The sequence below is a fragment of the Suricata suricatta genome, chromosome X, assembly GCF_006229205.1.
Source record: "Suricata suricatta isolate VVHF042 chromosome X, meerkat_22Aug2017_6uvM2_HiC, whole genome shotgun sequence".
Classification (NCBI taxonomy): Eukaryota; Metazoa; Chordata; class Mammalia; order Carnivora; family Herpestidae; genus Suricata; species Suricata suricatta.
The window spans coordinates 97,199,224-97,204,213 of NC_043717.1; positions in this window are offsets into that span (position 1 = coordinate 97,199,224).

Genomic DNA, 4,990 nt, shown 5'->3' on the forward strand with positions numbered 1-4,990 from the left:
TAAAGCTTTATGCAAGGCTCCACTTTTATGATTGCATTTATTCTAGAATAATGGTCTAGGCCAAGAGTCACAAGGAACTTGGCTTGGGTGATAGCAATGTTCTCCATTTTGATAGTGTACACATATTTAAAACAATTAAAATTTTCATTTTCACCTTCAAAATCTGTAAATACGGAGACTTCTTAGGGAGGCGCACTGACACGTACAACTTAAAAATTGGTGGAGGGACTGGTTCTTCTAGAACTGGTGTGTAGCTAAGTCATTTATGTACAGGTCAACAGTTACTGCTTTTTCTGCCATCCGTAATGTTCAACATTCCTTTCCCAGGTGAGGATTTCTGTCCAACTTACTATATAACATAAATCCAACTTTTAGGTGCAGATGAATAGAAGGCACATAACGGGGACCCACAAAAAGAGGCTGCCCCAGGGGTCTGGCCCAGGTCACCAATCTAGAGGTCAGAGGTCTAAATGCATTCACAGGAAACCTAAATTATCCAACACAATCCAACTTGGCTTTACCCTAGAAAACAGGGCTCTGTAGCCAATCGCACCTCTCTGCACCTCTTGAAAGGCTCCATGAAATGCACTGCTGCCCCAAACCCCACTGGGAGCAGCGCCTGAGGGACTATGCTCCAGTCCCCGGGTGGCCTTCTGTCGAATAAAGGACACAGGCAGGCGACAGTGCTGGAGTCCGGAAGTCCACACAGCAGTAGACGAAAGCAGAGAAAGCAGTCCATACAGAAGCTCGTTAATCCTATGGGACTGTGTTGCTGAAAGTCCAAATTGGGATCTGCTACCAAACTGAGCTAATGGACCGGTTTCCCCCCCATTCCCAAGAGTTAAGCAGTAAAAACACCAGAGCACATCTGTGGTCTTTTAGCGTCTAGTTCTTTGGTGCCACTGCCCACAGAAGGATAGAGATTAAATGGCCGCCCCTCACTTAGATTGATACCTACACCCGTAGCTCACTCCCCTCATAAAAGGGGCCTAGTCACGGAACAGGTCATCTTGGGGACTATGTTCCAAGGCAAGAGCTCAAGGGCCCAAAATGCCCGACTAGAGTTTGGAGGAGGGGACATGGAGAGGTCATACTGAAAAGCCTCAAATTCCTTATTACAAAATAAAGAACCCAGGGGCCACAAAATATGCATGTTCAGTTTTATTAAGTTTCAAATACAAAACATTCCAAAAAGAGAAAAGTGATCTAGAAGATCTAAGTTCTGTATTCAACTACCAGTTAAACAAAACATTTTGTCTTTGTTTTACAACCAGTATAAAACCAGAAGACTCAAGATGGAAATTAACTCTGCTGGGTCAGTAAACTATTTGCCAACAGCTGACCGGTCACTTGGGTATGCTTAATTTGAATTTCATATTAATGATCACTAGGTTTAACTTCTCTGTTCTACATGACTTCCCGGTATCTAATCTCCAGAGCCCAATGCATCAGAAGCATAATCCCACGTACTTCGCATCATCAGACTGAGACAGCTATATAACTGCCAACAGTTATTTAAATCTGGTCAATACCCTCATCGCAGTCTGGGCTTAGGAAAGCCTGTCCAAAGAGGGCTAGATTTCTGGAATTATTTCCCATAATTCCAAAAATCTAAGATGACACCACTTATTTTACTATGAAGAAAAAAAAATCTTAAAAGGAGTTGAGTTTTGGGTTTTTCTAACCCAACTACTCAAATCTGTTTCCTTTGGAAACATTAGCTTTTTTATACTACCAGCTTCAGTCTCCAACACAATTGGTTTGTTTCCAAGACAGGTGGTGGGGGTAAAAGCAGGCTTACAAATACAGTTAAAAAAAAAAAAAAAAAAAAAAAAGCCAAGCGGCCCAATTTTGTTTCCAGTCTTTAAAGTGTGCCTTCAATCATTTTAGCTAGGTTTCCAGTCACTTTTCGTTTCCAGACACTACACCTCCCCGTTTTCTGACTAGACCCCGCCTCTGGATGAACCGCACCAAAATGTTCCACTTGCTGGAAAAAACTCAGAACAGTTTACTGGATAAAGAGTTACCACTAATGGCCTTTCGTTTTTCTACTTCAACCTTCTGACCGTAATTAGCAAGTTCTAAATTGGAGAGTTGTCCCCCAGGACTTTTAACAAAATGAACGTCAAACTTGTAAACTCCACCTGAAGAACCACAAGAACTTCATGCCTCCACTTACCAATTTCCTTAACTGCTCCCCTTTATCTGGCCAATTATTTTGTTTGAACAGTAACTACCACCACTCCCTAGTTAAGAGTGCTAACCAACACTGGTGCCTCCCTTTCTCAGGGCCACAGGAACCCTCGAAGGCACAAAACTCTACGGCCCGCACCAAGTCAAGTCTGAGGAGCACTGCTTATGCAACTGTCGTGCCTTATCCACACACAATCAGCATTCTTCTGCTTCGACAACTCTGTAAAACGAAAAGCATGTGATCAGGTCACAGGATATTTACTCTTTTATACTGGAAATTACTCCCCTTACCCATTCCTTAAATACATACTTCATAACTGGCAATAAAACATTTCCTTTAAGTTGCAGGCTCTAAAAGGCAACCCTAAATTAACAGATTACAATTCCTGTAACCCTTTGGTAAAACTAAAACCATGTCACCATTAGGCCGGGAACTTAGAAGCAGCTGCATCTGTTCTCCCTTTCGTCCATTCGTACTGTGGCCGAGGAGGCACACATACAAAGGGTATCCTCTTAGAAACTTCGCGGGAGCACAAGTTTGAACCCCATGGGAGTGAAGTTTGTTCACATACCAAAACACTAACAACAGCTCAACAACTGCATAAGGAGACCGTACTAGCAAGCTTTAGAATACATTCCAACAAAATACAGGCCACGAAGAGGTACAAAGTTCCAGTCATAAACAGATGGAAAGTACAGCACAACGTAGTGGGGTAAAAAAAAAAAAAGCTAATTAAGGGGCATCTGGGTGGCTCAGTTAAGCATCTTGATTTGGGCTCAGGTCATGAGCTCAGTTTATTGGAGATCAAGCTCCTATGTCTGGCTCTATGCTGACAGCATGGAGCCTGCTTGGGATCCTCTCTCCCTCTCTGCCCCTCCCCATTTGCACACACACTCCCTCAAACTTAAAAAAAAAAAAAAAAGGTGGGGGGGGCGCCTGGGTGGCTCAGTCGGTTAAGCATCGGGCTTCGGCTCAGGTCATATCTCACGGTTCTGGGTTCAAGCCCCGCTTTGGGCTCTGTGCTTGATAGCTCAGAGCCTGGAGCCTGCTTCCAATTGTCTCCCTCTCTGGCGCCCCCCCCCCCCCGCACTGCTCTCTTCTCTAAAAAAAAAATACATAAGAAGCATCAAAAAATTTTTTATTATAAAAAAGAGGGCTAAGAATATGGCATGACTGAGCCACTAATGGGAATCTACCTGTTTAACCTCCCTCCATTCTAATGGATTATTTAATGTACCAGGTGTTAAACACATTACAGCAAGTTAACTGTATCCTGCTAATCCGCCAAGTTAGGTTATCCCACTCCCCCCCACCCCCAGTTGGAGAACTCACAAATATCACAGCTATGCAAACAGGCAAAGGTACATTATTTACACCTGTACATGGGCCATGGCTTCTGAAACTCACCTTATCTTTTCATTTCTCTCGCTGCGAGCTTTATCTAGTGTGAATAAATCAGCACTCCAACCATAAGGACCAAAATCCTCAACCTGTAAAAATGAAACAGGTAAACTAGTTATCTCTCTTAAAGGAAACTCTTCAAAACTTGCCTACAACTGCTCTTTTCCAGAAAGAAAAAGCAAGTTCAGACTTGCACCTCAACGTTATTTCATGTTCTAAGTCTCTTAAATGGTGGAAGATTCACTGGCTTGGGATGGACTGGAATGGCTTAAAATGGTTAAGTCGCATGGCTTATGGATTCTCATTCTGTTCCAATGATGCACTGCCATGTTCAATCCTTAAGCTGAACGGACAAAACTTATTCCTTAAGTGCAGTGTTAAGGATTTTTAGTTGGAGGTCTTCAAGTTTACTATATTCAAGAGCATCTTTTTCAACTTCATGGCTGGACCTGGGTCATGCTGCCTCAGGTTTGCTTTTTAAAAACCACTTGCAATAGATTTTTCTCCATACAGTGTAGTTCCATAGAACTAAAAACAAGTCAGGCATCCAACTAAATGTCAAGTTTGCAATGGCTTACAGGGGCCAGAGAGTGGGACCCCAAACTTAAGCCATTTCCTAGATTGACTAAAAGGCTATTTTGAAAAATGTTAAAACATATGAAGCATGTTTAAAGGTCTTCATCAAAAATACTTAAAAAAAAAAAAAAAAAAAGGCACCCCCTCCCAAGCCCCAGATCCACTACTGGTAAACCGCTGTCTTAAGGCCTTTAAGTGTCATACATGCTTTAAAAAAAAAAAAAATCCATGTGTTGAATTTGGAGGACTTCTAATAGGCTATCGAACACTTTTCTTTTCCAAAAGTTTTTTTTTAATCTAGAAAGCATTTCCATTGCCATGAGGTACAGTATGTCTCACTGTCCTAGGAAGGTAAGTGTTCAATCTCGACTTAGACGGAAAAACTAGTTTGCTTTGCTTACCATCTTTGCTGTTTCACAGGCATTTGATGCTTTAAATCTGATGTGGAATGCTGATAGATTCACTTTTTAGAAGTCATAAGCCTTTGAGAAGTTGGAGATAACTTCAGTGCTTATCTATTTTCTCCTTTGCAATCAAGCTGTTCCTTAAAAGTGAGACACTACAGAGTTGCAAAAATTTGAAACAGTAAGAGCAAGCACCGTTTGCAGCTTCATGGTTGGTTTTGGCCAAACGTTTTATTTAGTATTCTGTAGTTGCTTAACACACACTTAAATGGTCTTACTGGGGGAGGGGGAAGGGGAGGTTCTTGTAGATTCCCAAGGAAATGTCAGAAAGGCAAAATATGGCCAGCATTATTATCCATTTGCTTTTTTGGATTTACTGGGTGAATAGCACTTTCCTTACATAAAAGCATCTGAT